This window comes from Puma concolor, chromosome A1 (genome assembly GCF_028749965.1).
Source record: "Puma concolor isolate L17-30 chromosome A1, mPumCon1.1.hap2, whole genome shotgun sequence".
Taxonomy (NCBI): Eukaryota; Metazoa; Chordata; class Mammalia; order Carnivora; family Felidae; genus Puma; species Puma concolor.
This window is the reverse complement of record NC_141667.1, coordinates 61,416,771-61,436,653: the sequence shown is the minus strand read 5'-3', so window position 1 is coordinate 61,436,653 and position 19,883 is coordinate 61,416,771. Positions and strand designations below refer to the sequence as shown.

The following is a 19,883-nucleotide window of genomic DNA, read 5'->3' as shown; positions in this document are numbered from 1 at the left end:
TTGGAGCCAAGTCAGGGACAGTGGCTGAGTCTCTGGCAGTCACCACTGGCTGTCTAAAGCCTGGCCAGAACCAGCAACCTGCTCCCCGTTCTATTTCCTCCTTAGACTCAACTTTGCAGAGATGGGGGCACTGGTTGGCCTTCCTTCCTGTGGATACAGGGAACCCCAGAGGGTCTCCTGGATTTCCTTCACCAGCTCTCTGCCTTACGCCATGACTGACATCACCTACAAGGCTGGGATACGTGCAGGAAGCTTGGGCCTGGAAGTGACAAATGGTTTTCAGATTCAAATTCTCTCTTTCTGGGGGCCAGGCTAGGTTTACCCTCGTGTGGGTGCAGGGGAAATGGATGTGGCAAGTTAATTCATTTATTCAACTAATATTTACCAGGTACCTTCTATGTTTCAGACATTACTCTAGGGCTGGGGAAATAGAGGCGAATAGCTCAGACACCTCTTGTGGAGCCTACTTTCTAGTGAGCCAGAATATAATAACCAAGTCAAGAACTGAGAAAAGAATAAGCCCTTCAAAGTAAATGACACAGAGCTATGTAATGAAGAGAGCCCAGGGGAGGGCAGCTTTTAATGGAGGGTGCAGCTGAGGGCCTTTTTGGGGAGGTGACTTTGAACCGAGGTTTGATTGATAGGTTGGAGTCAGCCATGGGAAGATCTGGAGCATGAGCAGAGTTCAGCATGTGCAAAGGCCCTGAGGCATGCTTGTTCTTAGTGCATCTGAGGACCAGAAAGAAGCCAGGATGTCTGGACACAGGAGAGTGGTAAGGAAGAACAAGCAAATGTCAGCATATGTCATTTCACTCAAGACCTTGAGGGTCATGGCGGAAGGTTGGGATTTATTCTGAGAGTGGTGGGAAGCCATTGGAGGCTTCTAAATAGGAGAATGGCATGGTGTGATTTACATTTTAAGGAAATGACTGAGGCAAATGGGTGAATGATGGATTGAGGTGGGCGAGAACGAGGGCAGGGAGGCTGGCAGGGGGCTGGCATGGTGAACAGGTGAGAGATGGCAGAAACTTGGACTCGGGTGCTGGCTCAGGAAATGGCGTTCAGATCGGAACTGTTCCGCTCCCAACCCCCCAGCCCCAGCTCAAAGGAGTCCCTAGATCTTTGAGCCCTGCTCTGGCCTTTGTCAATCTCATCATTGCCAAAAGGCATAAGGTGTGTGGAGTCTGGTGGGTGGGGTGACGTGCCCTTTGTTCTCAGACACACTGTGTCAAGGCCCGGGCAGACCTGGGTTCAAATACAGGCCCTATTATTTACTGTGGGACCTTGAGCAGGTTACTTCATTGCCATAGGCCTCACTCAGTGTCCACATCTATAAAATAGGAACAATAATGCCTTCTTTTGGTGAGGATGAATCGTGAGAAAGCCAGCCCAATGGTACACACCCAGTACAGGGTCTCTGTAAATGTCCGCTTCACGCCTGTCTCGCAGTCCACATCCTTTTACTCACACTCCTGCTACCCAGCACGTGGGTAGGGAGGAGGGGGGCCCAGATGGTCTGTCTTAAAAGTCCCCCAGTAATGAAAATGTCAGCAGCAGAAGAAAAGGAGCCAGGCTCTGCTCTGACGGTGGTGATGGCAATGAATGATTTATGTCCAGCATAATGGTTACATAAGCAGCTGTTACATTTTAAAAGCATCATGCAAACAATATGAAACATTTATTTAAGTGGTTCTGCACTATGGGGAATTTGATTTAATCAGCCTTTATTTCTGTTCTCATTAGAATGAAGTCTGGCAACTCTAGTAGACAGCCCTACCTCCATTTGGTAGCTTCCAGCTACTGAAAGCAAATATTTTTACTGTGCCACAATTAAACATTTATACAGCACCCGGCTCCCCATCTGGCCTGTGGATGGGAGGGGAGGTGCAGTGAATTCGTGCCATGAAAGTCTCACATACAATGAAGGAAGAAGCATCCCCACATCTAGCAGAATTAATAAAGCACACAAAGAGCCCATTTGAGAGTAAAAAAGTTCACTGATTCATAACATTTTGGATGTGCTGGGAGGTGTAGGTAGGTAATCTGAGAATCCTTTAGGTGGGCTTTTTATCTTTGTTATTCTGGCCTGAGTGAGATATTTTGCTTTTGTTTTTAAATTCTAAGACCCATCACAATTTATAAATCACGGACGATGCTAAGAGGAGCCTGTGAAGATGATGGGATTTACTTGAAATTCCACCAAGATTTTCATGAATTATGTTACCAAATTCAGGATAGGGGTTCCCTTGTGGAGAGTCTTGGGGGGGGGGGTGGTTACACAAGGGGTTTTTACTGACTTGGCAATGCTTTATTTACTTTTTAATTTTATTTATTTTAATTTTTTTAATGTTTATTTTTGAGAAAGAAGGAGAGACAGTGTGAGCGGGGGAGAGGCAGAGAGAGAGGGAGACACAGAATCAGAAGCAGCTCCAGGCTCTGAGCTGTCAGCACAGAGCCCGACGTGGGACTCGAACTCATGAACCGTGAGATCATGACCTGAGCCGAAGTCAGACGCTTAACCAACTGAATCACCCAGGGTCTTATTTATTTTTTTTTAAGTTTTTATTTATTTATTTTGAGAGAGAGAGAGAGCAAGTGCAAGCAGGGGAGGGGCAGAGGGTGAGATAGTCCCAAGAGGCTCCATGCTCCGTGAGGAGCCCAACGTGGGGCTCTGTCTCATGAACCGTGAGATCATGACCTGAGCCAGTATGAGGAGTTGGGCCCTTAATCGACTGAGCTCCCTGGGTGCCTTGGCAATGTTTTATTTCTTAAGAGGGTGGTGGCAACATGGATAATTTTGTAGATCTTTTGCATGTGTCAAATAGTGTGTTCTATAGGTAATAGAAAAAAAGGGGAAAGAATTTACTGGGTATTGGGGTAAAAAAACTGAAATTCCAGTCTTGTCTCTGCCACTGTCTCTGTGAATCTTAGACTCCCCTCCTGCCTTTTCTGGGCCTCAGTTTCCTTATCTATGAAAAGGCAGAATTGGGCTAGAGCAGTGTTTCTCAAAGTTTGTTCCCTGAATCACTTCTCAAGTGATGGCCCTTAAAAAAAAAAAAAAATTCCATAGTTAAATAAGTCTGGGAAATACTGTGTACTGTCTGCCCCCTGGGAAGATCATAGAATGTTAGAGGTTCTGAGAAGTCCTGTGGCAAAGAGGTGTCTTTTGTTAAATACCTATTTAACCATCATGAGGTACCAGCATTCTGTAAAATAGCCTTTGAGATTTGTTATTCTGGATTAGTTCAAAGATCCTTTTAAGTCTACACTCTTTAATAATTTAAGCCAGCTTCCTGCCCCTGAACAGGATAATCGCTAACTATCCCTGGAATAGAGAATGAGGACATCCCAGCCCATCACTTTTCTCTAGGTGAGCCAGCTGATATCCTTCCTTCCTGCAGTCCTTCCTCTTTCGGCACCTGGGCTCATGCCCTCCCAATGCTGGGAACCTCTTCCTCAGCCACTCATTGAAATTCCTAGGTGTCTATCTTTCCTTTCTCCTTGGCTCCCCACCCTGTAAGTATACATTTTCCAGATTGCCTGTGGCTTAGTATGAGATGATAAAACTGAGGATCAGAGAGGTTGTGCGGCTGAGACATGGCCACACGGCCCGGGAGTGTCAGGGCTGAGACCAGAACCAAGTTCCCTTCTCATTCTCTTCAAATGCTCAAATGCTTGCTTTACATCCAGTTTACAGCCTGCCCCGTGCTGCGATTGAAGGACAGTTTAAGTCCTTGCATACTACTCTGATGCTGTCTTTTCTTGTTACTGTTTTTCTATGATGTTTGTTTGCTTTTTGTTTTGGTATGGCTCCCCTGGGAAGATTAATAGTCTCCTTAAAGGTGAATGTCATGTCTGTGTCTGTACGGAACCCAGCACTGTCCCAAGGATAGCAAGGTGCTGATGACCCTGTCAATGCCCAGTCAGTGAACGTCCCACCTGCTTCTTAATCTGCCTGCCAAGCCATCTTGGTGCCAAGTACTCCTCTCTTGAGTGATGCAGTTACATGATTTTCTTCACACAAAGTCACGGTTAAGGCTTCCCCTCCACTGTGGGGTACTTCAGAAGGCGAGAATCACATCAGCTCTCCTCATAGGTTCTTAGTCAATTATTCACGTTGGAAAAAACCTTGATTAACTGGAATCCTTGAGCAACCACATCCCATTTGAGAGAGAAAGAGACAACTTGGGGGAAACCAGGTTTTTACCGTGGATTAAAAGAGAGCTATGTCATTTCTAGGGAGAAGCCCTTTGTACAATCATACAGTGAAATTAGGTGTGAAAGTGAAAAAAAGGAAGTCTGCCTTTTTGAAGGATGGTTTTAAACACATCCTGAAAAACAGTATCGTTTTCTGCGAAATCCTTATGTGACTGGGAAACAGAAATGAACCATGGCTGAGGGTCCCTGATAGCGTGTTGATTTGAATTTGCTCCGTGGCTGCCTATCTGCCCTGGGGGCCAGCTCAGACATGACTCTCCCCCTTCAAATTCTTTTGGGGGAGCTACTCCTGAGGTGGGTTGTTCTGGATGCAGTTTTTCGTTGGAGATGGTTTTCCAGGAGAGGAGCACACCCACTAGATGGCAGTGTGTCTGCGGCGGGATCTCACAGGGCCAGTCACACTGGGCTGCACCCACGGACGCCCACCACATGTGTCTATTGAGCCCTTGAAAGGTGGCTGGTCTGAGTTGAGCTATGCAATATGTGGGGGGGCGGGGGAGGGGTAATGTACAACATTTTATGAATACTTGTTTTCTTTTCTTTTTTTTTTTAATTTTTTTTCAACGTTTTTATTTATTTTTGGGACAGAGAGAGACAGAGCATGAACGGGGGAGGGGCAGAGAGAGAGGGAGACACAGAATCGGAAACAGGCTCCAGGCTCCGAGCCATCAGCCCAGAGCCTGACGCGGGGCTCGAACTCACGGACCGTGAGATCGTGACCTGGCTGAAGCCGGACGCTTAACCGACTGCGCCACCCAGGCACCCCTGAATAATTGTTTTCTATTGATTGCATCGATATATGGAGTTAAAGAAAACACAATATTAAAACTAATTTCACCTGTTTTCACTTGCTTTTTAATGTGGCTACTAGAAAATGTAAAATTACATATATGGCCTCATTATATTTTCGTTGGCAGAGAAGAGAGAAGAGAGCGGGTGGGGAAGGTGGCGATAGGACAACTGGGCAGAGCCAGCATAAGGTCCTGTGCAAAATGGAAGCCTGTGGGGTTTGGCAAACGATCAGCTGGGCTTGGGTTGTGGCTCCTCGTTTGTTCTGGACTCATGGCTCAATCATCTTAGGCATTGTTTCCTCCATCTGTAAATGGGCAACAAGTGTTACTTCGTCATATGTATGTTGAAAGGCTTAGCTGTAGGATAGCCATGAGCTGTGGTCCTCTCAAGCCTGCATCCCAACGCGATAGTAACAGCACCCCCTTCAGTCCCAGAATCGTCTCAGTTAAAACAATAAATTGCATGGTCTCCCTCGTTAAGTGAGGTTACAAATATTGAGCACCAGGCACATTATAAGCACATGGCTTTATATACAATAGATCCCACAACTCAGATATGAAAGATGCTGACTTCTGTAACTCCATGCAATTCTAACTTGGAGCCCTGTTTCTGCTTGAAGCACAAAACTCAGCCTTGGCATTTTCAGGTAAATTCAGTTATTTCAGAATTACATTCAAATCCAGAGCTCTGTTTCCTTTCTTCCAATGTTGCATCTAAGTTGCATCTAAGCACCTAAGTTGAGGGGTGGTCATGCAGGTGGATGGCATTGGGCAGGGAGGGGATTTTGGCCATTTACTTGTTTTCTCCAATGGACTGAGTTCCTCCACCTCTCTGGTCACTGTCCCCGTGTCTGATGAAGTCACAGCCCACAGCACCTCATCTGCTGTGGCACCCTCAGCCCCTCCTCAGGTCTCTGCACCCTTCTGGAGACTGGCTGTGGTTTGCAGAGGTCGGCACCAGAGGCTGACTCTGTAGTCCCCTCTTGGGTAAGCTCCCTCCTTCCTCACTCAGACGATGGCTTTACATTGTAGAGCAAGAAGGTCCATTCGTTCAGTAACCACAGAGACTTTGCACCTACTTAGACCAAGACCTTTGGCTGAGCCCATGGGATACAGAGACAAATAATAAGTGTCACCAGCCTCACCAACCATCTTAACCAAGACACTCACCCAAATACCAAGTGGAAAATAACCACTTCCTAGAAAGAAGTGCAACTAAATTAGGACTTTGGGATGGGTTACTCATGGGAAAGAAAACCAGGGTTGGGATTGTGTGCATAAGCTTTGTTGAATAGCTTCTGAGGACACTTGGAAAGGTGGAGGAATGGTGATCCAGCAGAAGACCCAGCATGGGCAAAGCCTTGGGGATGTAAAGACCCAGTGTTTCCGTGTGTTTGAAGGTCTTTATGGAAGAGATAAATTGAGGTGCGTAGGTTTGGCTGAGTTGGCTTTGGGTTTTTGAGTGGAGTAGGGAGGACCAGAACTGTGTTTCAAGGACCCTTTGCCAGAAGTCACACATAACACAGACTCAAGAGAGGAGGTATGGAGAGACTGGAGGCAAGGGGTGCCCACCAGGAGACCTGGATGAGGGAGGGAACTGGAGAAATGGCGTGAATGGGGCTGTTTGAAAAAGACATTGCTGAGGTAGACTTCACAGGCTTTGGGCACTGAAAGGATATGACAAATTAAAGAGGTGCAGATAACGATGATTCGAGGTTTGGAGTGGGTGGGTGGGGGGGCGTAAAAGGGAAAAGAAGAGAGAATTCAGTTTGGGAATCAAAGTCAAAGGCCTGTTATGGGCACGGGTGTTATGAGTTTCCCGGTTGTCCAAATGAAGATGTCTTGTGGGCAAGACCAGATGTCCGGAGAGAAAGTCAACTTGGACAAGTCAACGGGAGAGTCATTTTATTTTAGGGATTAGGACCGAGGAGAAGAAGAAAAAGCAGATAGGATAAGTTATCGGTCAGAGTCTGAACCGGAAACAGATGCCGTACTCAATTCTGGTGATGTGAGGCGAGTTTTTTTAAAAAAGGACTAGTGGCAAAGCTGTCAGTGGAGTACAGAGACAGCACTGGGAGAGCTGGGGAACCTCTCTCTCTCTCTCTCCTCTCCTGGACGGGAAGGTCACCAGAACCCAGCAAACAGGAGGGTGTATAGACTCAGACACCTTGAAAGTGGCCATCTCTCCACGTGACCTCACAGAGAGGGAGCCCAGTGAATGCGCATCCTGGCCTCATGCTCCCTCTCCTCCCCTGATCACCTGCATCGTCTCCCCGTTGGCTGAGAGCAGATCCTGAGAGATAGATGGAAGGTCCCAGCAAAGCAACTGTAGCCCTTGTCATCAGACAAGATGCTAATTCCTCAGGAGAGAATGATTTCCAGCTGTTTATTCTTTTATCCAATAAATTTTATTGGGTTTCTTGCTTATTACAAAGGTAGTACATGTTCGTTGTAGGAAAACTAGAGACTGTAGGCCAGCCAAAAGAAGAAATTAAAAATCATTAGCAATCCCATTGTTCAAACCAAATCGCTGTTTATAAAAATGCAATTTCTTGGACTTTTCTATTAAAAATGTAGTGTAGATGTGTTTCCATGTTGGTACATATGGATAATGTCATTCTGAACAGCTCTTTTTATACGCAGGAACCACAACCTATTTAAATAACCCCTCTTCATGGAGATGCCGGTTGTGTTCTACATTTTAAATAATAATGCATCTCTGCCACTGAATGCTTATACCTCCTTAGGCTCAGTTCCTAGGGTGGAATTGCTGAAGCAAATGGCTTATTCATTTTAAAAGATAATGTGACATATTCTGGCATTAGTTTAAAAAAGAGAATATAATGTAAGGGTTAGAGTGTGGACTCTTGACCAAACCTGATTTAGAATCCTTAGTGAATCTAGGGAAATTAATTCACCTCTCTGGGCCTCAGTTTCCTAATCTGTAAAATGGGGATAGTGATAGCATGGTCTTTACAGGTTTGCTGTGAGGATTCAGTGAACTATTATACATGATATGCTTAGAATAGAGCCTAGAACATGGTAAATATTCAATACAAAGTGTGCTCTCTTTCTCTCTACCCCTCCCCTGCTCTCGCTCTCTCTCTCTCTCTCTCTCAAAAATAAATAAACATTAAAAAAAATTAAAACAAAAACAAAAACAAAAACAAAACAAAGTAGCTGTTATCATTACCCAAAGTCTTCTTATGCCGGAGATACTGAATAGACTATAAAGTTCTTCATATCAAATGCAAAAACTCAGCTTTATTCTTCAAGACCTTCAATACCAGCCCAGCCATAGCACTGCAGCCCAGAATGAGGAAAGCGGCTCTGATAGGGTGGGGTTAACCTGACCCAAGGGCTCCCAGATGGTTTCACTGCACATAATGAGTCTCTTTGATACTCTTTCCTACGTATCACTTCTTTAAGCTGATTTCTGTGAGGAGCTGCAAGCAGAGAGTCCAGGCCTTCCTTGCCAGGGCTTGGATTTGTGGTTTCCTGTGTAGCGTAAGGGCAGGTCCATGCCGGTGCGAAAAGTGGCTAGCTTTTGCTGAGAGAGGAAATGCCTGAGCAGCTTTGCCTCCTGGATGCGAGGACCCTCTCCCACCCCGAGATGTGGCTCGGGGGCCGCATCAGCTCTTGCTTTAGACTCAAGAGTTCAGACCAGATTTAGAAATCCTCCCCACCTGCCCATGGTGAGGCTGGAGACCAGGGAGAGAGAAGAAAGAGACTGGAGGCCAGGAGCAGAATTTGTAGGCATCTAGGGGGTCTCCAAAGGGCTTCCTGTCACTCTTAGAATAGGGTCCGCACTCCTCAGCTTGGCCTTCCAGACTTCCCAGTCAGGCTACTTTTTGGCTCTTGGCCCCGCTCCTCCTGTCTCCCCCTCGCCCCCTGACAGCAACCTTCACATGCCAAGCCCATCCCTGCCTACGGGCTTTGCAATGGCTGTATCCTCTTCCTGGAATGCTCTTCCTCAAACTTCCCATGGCTGGCAACTTCATATCCTGGAGATATCACCTCCAAAGAGAGCCTTCCCTGAACACTTCCTCCTTGCCTTCATCCATTCAACCACATTTATTGAGAAGCTACTAGGTGTTGGGCACTTCTAGCACCTAGGATGGAGAGATAATCAAGATAGAAAGGCCCCTCATGGAACTCACATTCCAGCATAGAGAGGCAGACAACACACAACAAATTATCAGAGAGAGACAGGTGCTCTGCAGGGAAATAAAGCACCATGACAGGATGGTGAGTTCTGAGACTGGTTTGAACCTAGTGGTCACAAGGCTCTCTCAGGAGGTGCCTTAATGCTGAAATCTCTCAGAAGGAAGAAACCAGCCATGTTCCTGGGGAAGGTGGTGGCTGGGGCGCAGCACCATAGCAGTAGTCCTCAGTCTGGGAATTTTGCTCCCTGGGGGTCATTCGGCAAAGTCTGGGGACATTTTTGGTTGTCACGACTTGGAGTAGTGGGTTGCTATGGGTATCTAGAGAGTAGAGGTGAGCAATACTCCCAAATGTCACACAAATGCACAGGACAGTCCTCTGTGGCAAAGAATTATCCTATACCAAATGCTAGTAGAACTGAGGTTGGGGAGCCAGAGCTTTGGGTTAGGGGTCCAAGGATGGGGAACATATGAGGGGAAATACGAGGGACAGACAGACAGCAAACAAGCAAATACAGAAGTGAGAATAATTGGCAGGAAAATCCCTCCCTCTTTCTTCCATCCAGCTCATCCCCTCACTGAGAAAAACAACCAATGTCCACCTGGCTTATCCCAATTAACAACCATAATGTTTGCTCACAGGGAGAACAATTTGACAGGAGATGGCATATTACATTCAAATTCAGCTTACGTGACAATATTCACGAATCACCAAAAAATACACAGAAACCGAGCTCATCCTTCAAAATTCATTCCATGAATATTTGCCAAGTACCTACTATGTGTCAGACATTAGAAACCTTACCAAGTACATCGAAGAAACTCCGCCCTGCTTCTCTGCCTGTCTCTTTTCTTGCTACGCACAGAAACAAGAAGCAGCCAGAGTGGGAGAGCCTGAGTAGATTTTAAACATTTAGTTATACTCGAAAGAATACTCTTCAGATTTCTGGTTGAAGAGCTCAAGCAGGTTTTGATAGAGAAAGGATGGCAAATAATGATTTCCTTCTTACACACACACACACATTTTATAAGTTTGAAACCTGGATCCATACGATAATCAACATCGACGTTTAATCATTTAATATTTAATATAGACCTTTTCCAGAAAAGTTGTCATTAGGTTGATTGCATGTCTCAAAATAGATTTGGCTAGATATAAGAGGGGATTATTATATATGACATTTACACGTCGGTTCCCCCTCCTTTGCCTGGGGCAGACATTGCTAACTGATGGCAGCACTCTTGAGCTATGGACCCAGCTCTTCTTAATGTAGCATGCCAGGCACTCAGTGCTGGTAAATCTAAGTTACCACAAGGATGGAACATTTTTGCCTTCTATGCTGATTGTTTTTTTGCATTATGTCATTTCTTCCCCATACTCAACTTGTGCAGCTGTTTTGTTTGGTTTTGTTTTGTTTTTTCACCTTAGCTCAGGAATGGTCACAGATACAGTTAGACAAGGTCAGGGAAACATTCAGGATGCATAAATGGCTGGGGTTTGTTGATTTCTCTACAGGAAAGAAAGATGATGGGTTCTGAGTTAGTTGATGGCTTTTGCTCCTCCTCACCGTGATGGCAGGTCCCAGGGGCAGGCGGGACCAGTGAACGGGGGAGCAGAGTCCATGATGAAACAGAGATCATTTTTATATTTTTATATACACGTCAGGAGATCATTTTTGTATTTTTATATACACGTCATGTCCAAAGCGCTGGGCAAGGCAGCACTGGGAGTCCCTGGGCTGAGGGCAGATTAGACGTGAGTTATGAGTTGAACACTGTCAGTAGACACGGAATGATATGGAGTCACCCCCTTCCCCGATTCAGGGCCAGCTCCTGGCTCCTGCACAGGATGGTTCTGTTCTGGCAGCCTAAAGCCATCAAGTAGGGCTGGAAACTCTCTTTCACAGACCAGTCCTCTGCCCCTTCCTGATCCCTTGCCAATCACAAATTGTCATTGTCCTTGAGCTTCAGAGAAATTACTCCCTTTGATGGAGTGCAGGACCAGAGCCAAATCTCCTCCCTTCTGCCTCTTTCCTCACCATTTCCCAGGCACAAGCACAGAACAAAATAAATGCAAACCAAACACGGAGTAGGTTTTACTCCCCCAGGAAATTCTGGAACAGTTCAGATCTCTAATTGCACTCAGACCCGGCGGACAAGGAAAATGAGCTCCAAGTACCGCCACGTGGCACTTACGTTAGGATTCTGGGCTGGGAAGAACTCAGAAGGTGTCCCCCTCCTTCTGTGCCCGTGCACCACCTTCCCTTCCTTTTCCCTGGTGCCAAATATGCCTTCATTCATAAATGAAGCATGGGAACACCTGCCCTCATTCATTCGAGAATCACATAATGTTGGGTTATCTTTGTGATGCTTTTCAATTGATAAAAATCAACTACAAAAATGGTTTGATCTTCACAACACCCTGTGACATAGCTACTGTTACTATTCCCATCTCACGGACAAGAAAACTGAGGCTCAGAGAAGCGAAGGGTCTTTCCCAAGAGAAAGAAATGGGTAGATACTTGGGATGTGAGTCCACGTCTTCTGACTCACGGCCCGGAGTCCTTCCCGGTACAACACAGCTGCTGTGTAAGTGCTGTGACCTTTTAATCGAGTGCGGCTATGCTGAGAAGGGTTTCATTATGATAGGAAATGAGCCCACCGAGGGCCAAGGCCAGGCGTAATTAATTTGAGAGTGTCCACTGCACTTTGGACACCTGTCGGTAGGGCACCGAGGAGCTCAGGCCAGCATCCATCTGCCGAGACCCCGAGGGCCTGCAGCAGCAAGGCACCCCCCTAGCCTGTTCCCTAGTGCTCAGGCTGAGGTCGCACATGAGCCACACACTTAGAGATCCACCTACCCGTCATTCATTCATTCATTCATTCATTCACGCACTCGTTCGACAAATCTTCACTGGGGGCTCCCTGTGTGCCAGGTGCTGCCCTAGCCCTGGGGATCCGACAGCGTGCGGAACGGACAACGATCCCTGCCTGTGTGTGGTTCGTGTGCCAGTGCGCATGTGGTTAGGGGACAGTGGAGACAGGTACACAAGACAGGTAGACTGTGGAGTACGTCAGGTGGTACCAGGTGATAAAAGTAAAACGGGGGGCATGGGGCGGCAGGGGTTTGGTTAACCGGGGGAAGGAAGGAAATTTCATAGGGTGGTCAGGGAAGGTGTCGCGGAGAAGGGGGCATTTAAGCAGAGCTGGGAAGGAGTGAGTCATATAACTGGGCAGAGGAAAAGCACTCCAGGCAGAGGGAACAGCTGGTGCACAGACCCTGAGGTGAGGGGCAGGAGGGGAAAAACGGGGAGCCGGGCTGCTGGAGCAGCTGGCCTGCTCTATGCTGTACCCCCAGAGGCAGCTGTGTCCCAGTGCGCTCTGTCTTAGACTACACTGCAAGGATCTCCAGAGATTGTTTTTTTCTGTGTGTGTCCAGTGATCTCCTTGGGCAAATGTCCAGAAATCAAATTTCTAGATCAAAGAGTTTGCACATTTTCAACGGTAGGAGCCACTTCTGGAAGCTTTCTCCTGCACCACCCCCCCCCCCACCATGCTCGGTACATTTTTCTTAGAGACCCACATTAATCTTCCCCCAAACTGTTTACCTCCTGCTATTTGAATGTTCAGAGATCCCAATGGCCACCACTTGCCCAGAGGAAAAGGCTAAGCTTTTTGGCCTGGAACTCAAGGCTTCCTCCGTCTGCTCCTAGCAGATTTCTCCCACGTTTCCTCCGGCTGCTCCCTTACACCGTCTACTCACTGCTCCAGCAGATGTTTCCCAGGATGTGTTTGGTCCTGGAAAAAATGGAAAGCTGAAAACTGAAGAATGTCAGTCTGGTTGGTGGGGTCACAGTCAACTGAACTGCACTTGGTGGGCTGTTAGAGGCTCCGTGGCCAGCCACCCCTATACTCCACAGTCCCTCAGCCACACCTTGCCTCTCAGCCATGTGTCCTCTATTTTCATTGGATCCAACATTTACACACTCCGCAAGCACATATCATCTCCTGCTAGAGGCAGGCTCTCTGCTAAGTATGGGGACCCCTAAATGGGTATGATTGGGGCCCAGCTCTAGTGCCTTTCCCATTTCTCTCCCTGAAATCTTCCAACCCTACTGGGATTCCACCTACCCTAGGAATCTCCTTTACCACCTGGGAGCCCAGTCAGCTCCCTCCTCCCACTTCCCACAGCACGTGCCTTCCATTTGGCACTTGGCATGAGTTTATCCACAGTCACTAATATTTTTATTTTTTTAATGTTTATTTTTGAGAGAGAGAGAGAGAGAGAGAGAGACAGAGTGCAAGTGGGGGAGGGGCAGAGAGAGAAGGAGACACAGAATCCGAAGCAGGCTCCAGGCTCTGAGCTGTCGGCACAGAGTCTGATGTGGGGCTTGAACTCATGAAATGTGAGATCACGTCCTGAGCCTGAGTCAGATGCTTAACCGACTGAGCCACCCAGGTGCCCCAACACTATTTTTTGGTAGTTGTGTGTTTCATTGCTCCAACTAGACCAGAGCTAGGAGAGGACAGGGACTATAGCTTATTTTACATCTTTGTAATGGTCTCTGTGCCTAATAGATTATCTGGCACATTGTGCTTTCTTACCAAATATTGGTTTGTTGAGGGTCTGGTTATGCTTCATCTCTGCTCAAAAAACACTTGATAAAATCCAAATTCATAGCCTGTCACTTAAGACCTTCTCTTTAGGACTTGACTGAATATTGCCTCCTCCAGGAAGTCTTCCAGGAAGGATTATCTTAGGTTGAAGCTCACCTATGCCCCACCACCCCCCCCACACACACACATACGCGCACACACACACACACACACACTCCTCTGTTGTCCTCTATTACAACAGCTGTCTGCAAGGTGGATGAGAACTTGGTCTTCAAACTCACAAGCCTCTGAGTTCTTTCTTTTTTCTTTTTTAATGTTTATTTATTTTTTTTGGAGAGAGAGGCAGACTGCAACTGGGGGAGGGGCAGAGAGAGAGGGAGACAGAATCTGAAGCAGGCTCCAGGCTCTGGGCTGTCAGCACAGAGTCCAACGTGGGGCTTAAACCCACGAACTGTGAGATCATGAGCTGAGCTGAAGTCAGACGCTTAAGCGACTGAGCCACCCAGGTGCCCCACAAGCCCCCAGAGTTCTAACCTTGGCTCTGCCACATAATGGCCGTGTGGCAGTTCCTTCAGCTCTTAGACTCTCAGCTTCCTCGTCTGTGGAATAGGCATCATAATCACATTTGCCTCCTGGCAGGGATAGAGGGCCATGCTGTGAGAAATAGTAAGCAAAGGCGGCCACGGGCTCCAGCACCACGCGCGGAAAGCCACAGTAAGTTAGCATCATCTTCTTCCTGGCCACGTCAGGTGTCTGTGTGCTCCTTTAGGACCGTCCAGAGCCTGCTTAGCTCCCCTCTGAATGGCTGGTGCCTGTTGGGGTCTGGGACAGGGAAGATGCTTAACCAATGCTTGCTGGGTGAGCGACCAGACACATTTACCTGTCATCCCAGGAAAACAGAGCTAAAAGCCCACTGATAGGGCATTGGGAACAGAGCTAAGGCCTAACGGGATTGAACTCGCCTCTCCTTGGGCGCGTTCTCCTATTTCATGACCCTGCCAGGCTTCCATGGGCAGCTGTGCTGAGCCAACCTCAATATCTTTCTGACAGATTCACTCAGATTCATCTAGACTCCACTGAGTTCTTCCTTTTTTATCTTGATTTGAATCATGTATATTTTCCCATTATAATTTAATTTTCTCCCTTCCTCCCAAACCAGAGCACTTTGCCCATAGAGATATGGGCCACTGTTTGCATTTATAGCATCCTTATTAATCCTGCCCTGACCTCTGGGCTCAGTGCTCAGCCTGGGGAACAACTTTAGTTCCCTTTCCACAGGGCCTATTAAAATCCCTTTCTTTTAATTGGTCCAAAATGGAAGATGAGCTAAAAAAAAATATGCCAGCTTTCCTTTTCCATTTCAGGGTGCAGGAAGGACACACGGTGTGCCTGCGTTGTGTCGCAATGCCCTGTGTTGAAGGACTCAGGGGAACTGCGTGAGGCAGGCTGATGAGGTGGCTGGTGGGCTCAGGGATCCTCTGAGGGCTTTTCTGGGTTTCCGGCAGTGACCCTGGGGCTTAGAACGAAAAAGATGTAAAATTGCATAATACTGTGAATTCAAATTTGGCCATCAGCAAAATTGTCCTTTAAAAATGCTGGTCAGGTACTATGGCTAATATAGATACTTATTACATGCTTTGAGCACTTACTGTGCTTTAGGCTCTGCTCTAAATGCTTTCTGGGTGTTCATCCCTCAAACCCTCATATATTGGAGAAATATTTTTTTTTTTTTCCATTTTCGGGTGAAGACATTGAGGCACAATGAAGGTATAAACTCAACCAAACAACCTAGCTCTAAACAGCAGGGAGCTATGGCTAGCTCACATGGATCCTTTCTAGAAATGGTGTAGGACGTCCTGTTGTCTTGGTGGTGGCCCAGCCTCCACAGCTTGGCGATAGGAGCACCGGGTACCAGCCCTCCTTGCCATCTTGGACAGAAGCCCTTGCACAAGGTATAAACTATCCAACCTCCCATGGTAGCCCTGGTGGCAGAAGTAGGATCTGAACCCAGACTGGCTCTGGAGTCTGTATGCAAAAGTCCTGTACACCCCAGCCCTTGCTGAGCTGGCTCACTGGGGGGGGGGGGGGGGGGGGGGGGGCTCTTCTGTGTCTGAGTTACCGGAGCTGAGAGCAGAGCTGGGGACGGAGAAGTAGCTCAGGCTTGTTGGTTTGCTAAGATCAATGGGTCAGGAGGGTTCATGAACATGTCAAGACCCAAGGATTTAGCCCCGAGGGCAAAACTTTAGGGTCTGAAGATCCTGAAGGCAGGTCCTAGGCAAGTCTCTGGATGGATTTGTGTAGGTTAGGAACCCACGCTCAGATAAGGCAGAGTACAGAATGACACTGTCAAGTTTGAGATTTTGATTTCAGGAGATGACATGGTGGAGAAGGAGAGGCACGGCGTTGAGCATCAGACAGAGCAGGGTTTCTGTCCCAGACCCACCTCTCACCGCCTGCGTGACTTTGGGTGCATTAGTAACCAGCCACGCTCAGTCTGAAGAGGAACCGAGTTGTCCTTGTTGGGTGCCTAAAACAGAGTCTCCCCGCTCTGCTCCTCATCTCTTCAGCTGTGAGGGTATCTCACGCCCCCAAACCTCCCCTGCCACATCAGCCCCCTCTCCTGCCCCTCCCAGCCCCTCAGCTGGAAAAATAAACAGAGTTCCTGCTTGTGTGGGCCCAGGGGAGTTGGTGCCATCAGTGAGGAGAAGCTCATGGCCTTTAGGAGCCCAGAAGCTCCGGGGGTAAAATGTCTTCAGAACCCTCCCCTATCACCTTCCTTTTTATGCAAAACACTCACGCAGAGACCCACAGGCTGAATCTTCATTCTGTTTCTCTTTTTCTGTGCTTATTTTTCTTTTCCACTGAGACTTTTGATCAGGGCTATGACAACAGCCAAGAAAACATTCTTCAAGAAGCCAGAGAATATTTAAAATACAATTTTAAATATTTGCCCTCATAAGAATGACCAAAAATAAACCGAAACACTGGCCTGGACCATTTCCTCCTGGTCTGGCACACACATTTCAGGGTCCAGGGGGAGCAGCTAGGGACAAATGTGGTTCTGACAGGGTGTTCTCAACCCTCCAAGTTCAGGATGCAGGATAATTCCGCTCACATCCTCGCTCCTATTGAGTTACATCACAAAGAACTCACTCACTCAGCACTTGGCCGAGCAGATTATGGACCAGCAGATCTCCTGGCCAAGCCCAGGAGATGATTCGAGGAATAACAAATGCGCTCACGCCCAAGTAGCGCCTCTCCCTCTGGTGGGCCTGGCCTGTTTCGTGAAGGCCCCGACAGGCCAAGTACTCTTCTGCAAGCACTTCTGCTCCAGCCAACAGTCATAATCTCCTTCCATCATCCAGTGTCCTCCTCCAGTTAATCCTGTGCACCATTGACTATTGGCCGGATTTCAAAATGACAGTAAGGACAAAATGAGAGCAGCTGGCATTTGCTTTCTCAGGAATTGTTCTACGTGCTCTACTCATATGATCTTCCTTCATCTACCTCAGAAGCTAGGAGCTGTAATTCTCCCAGTTTACAGACGGGAAAATGGAGGCTCAGAATGATTAAGCAACTTGCCTTAGGTCACACAGCTGAACAAGTTGTGGTTCAACAGAACTCACACCTTTGAAGGGCTGCCAACCTAGACAAGATGCCACCGGTGGGGGTCACTGGGCTCACTCACGGGGAGTGCTTTCCAAGTGCATTTTGTAGGCATGTATTCCCCTAAAGCGTTAATACATCTTCTAAAAAAGATTCAGGGGTCAGATTTCATTTGTGAAGCAGTGGGCTAAGCATTGCCAGTTTTGTTTCCCTACCTCAGGATGTCTTAGGACTTTTACTCTCCTAATCTGCAGGAGGCTCCCCACGCTGCATTTCCTTAATCACAAAGGTGCCATCAATCTAAGGTGCATCATTTATGCAACAACTACTTTCGTAGGAAATAAACATGTTCGCATAGACAAACATCAAGTGTAAGACACGTGCTGATTTCCAAAGCGTTCATATGTGGCAATCAAAGAAATGTGTTATTAGGCAGGGTTTTCCCAGGACTTTGGGCCAAGGAACTCATCTTATTCAGGACTGGTGCTCCTCAGAAAAGTCTTTGGCCACCACGGGATGCAGGAGAGAGCTGTCTCAGAGCTGGGTGGCCAGGGAGACATCAGGGAGGCAGCCTGGAAATACTTCTTGAGATCTGGGCAAGAGGGGAAAAGAGAGGCTGGAGTGGGCTGGGTGCTGGAGCACATACAAGGAAGGGCTGCCTCCTTCCCTCAGGACTGTGTCCTGCCTGGCACCCCATTACGAAGGGGGACTGCAGGGAAGAGGAGGAGGATGTGCTTGGGACATGTTTCCCCACCACCACTCAGCCAAACGCTAAATACAGAGAACAAGCAGCCATGGCTCCTGCCCTTGGGACCTCACGGCCTATTATGGAGACCTTGAAACCAGCAGTTTCGGCACCAGCCAGGCATTGCTATGGCAGGGGAAATGTGCGTGCTATGAGAGCTTAGCGGGTACTCTTCCTACCTGGGAAGTGGTCAGGGAGTGCTTCCTGGAGAAAGTAGCTTTTAAGCCAAGGCCTGATGGATAGGGGGTTGCTGAACAAAATTAATAATAGTTAGGGTAGCCGAGATGTTGGGGTAGAGAAATGAGACATTGAAAAGGCCCGGGTCATGCAGGGTCTTGATGACCATGGGAGGATATACAGATCTCACCTTGCAGACCGTGGAGATCTGGTGTGGGGGTTAGACCAAGGGACTTAAACACACTAAGTCAGAATCCCTGCTACAATCTTGTCTAGCCTAGGGCAAGTTCGTCTGCAGAGCTAAACCTCAGCTCTGTCATCTGTATAATGGGGATAACGACAGTACCTACTGCAGAGTTGTTGTGAAGGTTGTATAGGAAAGTGTATGCAAAGTGCCCAGCATGGAGCGAAGTATTATTATGGAAGAGCCCTGGCCCCAGATTTGGACAGCGCAGATTCAGGTCTGGCTCTGTCACATGTTAGCTGCAGGCCTTATCAACGCACTGGACCTCTCTTTCCCACCTGTTCAAAGGAGATGGTACCTGTCCAAACTTCTAATGTGGCATTTTTTTTTTTAAATAAGTTTTTGGTTACACTCATTAGTAAAAGGAAAATAGAGGTATCGGTCAATGCAAGCATTCTCCTTTCTCTTTCTTTCTAAAGTCCTGCCCTTTTTTAGATTTATAAATGTTCCTCCCATTCACATTGACTGAATGTCAGACATGTCCTGAGACCCCAGGCTGCCCCCCAGCTTCAGCCCCTCAGATTAATCTCCAGTCTCCATATTTCTCTGAGAATTCCATCAACTGATTCTTTCTTAGGCCAGATAGCTCCTGAGCAAAAGGAGAGCACCAAGGGCTGTTTTGTCTTGGAAAGCTAACGAATTATTTAAAACTGTGCTGGGCTCAGGTGAGTGAGCTAATGGCCCCGCAGCACTTGGAGGTTTTACTTGGGGTCTCCAGCCCTGAGACCTTCTGCTGTCACTTTCTTCAGAGAATCATGGCACCGACTTAGGCACATGGCTTTCCCTCCTTTCTGGCTTTGGGTCTCACCAGTGCAGAAGGTCTGGTGTTATCAAGCTCTAGGCAGGGAGGAGGGTCATTTCTGTGTCAGGATGCTTCTGGCTACAGGGTTGCCCAGTCTTCAAAAGGAGGAAGGAGCCTAAAGGGGAGAGTGGATGAATGAACCCTCTGTCTTTCCCAAGCTGGGGCTTGGGAACAGGAAATAGGGAAAGATACTGTGCAGGAGACAGAGGAGGCTTCTTTGGATAGGAGACCACCTTGCTGGTTCTGGTCCCGCTGAACAAGTCCCAGGCAAGGCTGCTTTGGAAAAGCCACTTTCCTCTTTGTGTCCAAGTCACTTTTTAAAAACTCAAGAGGTGCAATTATTACTACCTGCCGTTTATTGCCCAGATCCTCGCACTCACTCCTATGGATGATTACGTCTATTTTACAGATGGGGAAACTGTGGCACAGAGAGGTGAAAAAACTTGGCCATATTCCCAGGACTAGTAATGGGTGGAGTGGAGATTGGAACTGGGGTGTGTGAACTCTAACTCTGTGAGCT

At 47.5% G+C, this 19,883-nt stretch overlaps 1 protein-coding gene and 1 long non-coding RNA gene across 2 annotated transcripts in view; both read right to left on the bottom strand.

The window, feature by feature from the left end:
- Positions 1-19,883, bottom strand: part of KCNIP1 (potassium voltage-gated channel interacting protein 1) — a 345,603-nt gene that overhangs the window by 280,949 nt on the left and 44,771 nt on the right. The window lies entirely within an intron of this gene.
- Positions 5,050-8,069, bottom strand: LOC147584186 (uncharacterized). Its single transcript, XR_015253876.1, has 2 exons — positions 7,270-8,069; positions 5,050-5,314 (listed from the first exon to the last, which is right to left on the bottom strand). It is a non-coding gene; the product is annotated as an uncharacterized LOC147584186 (long non-coding RNA).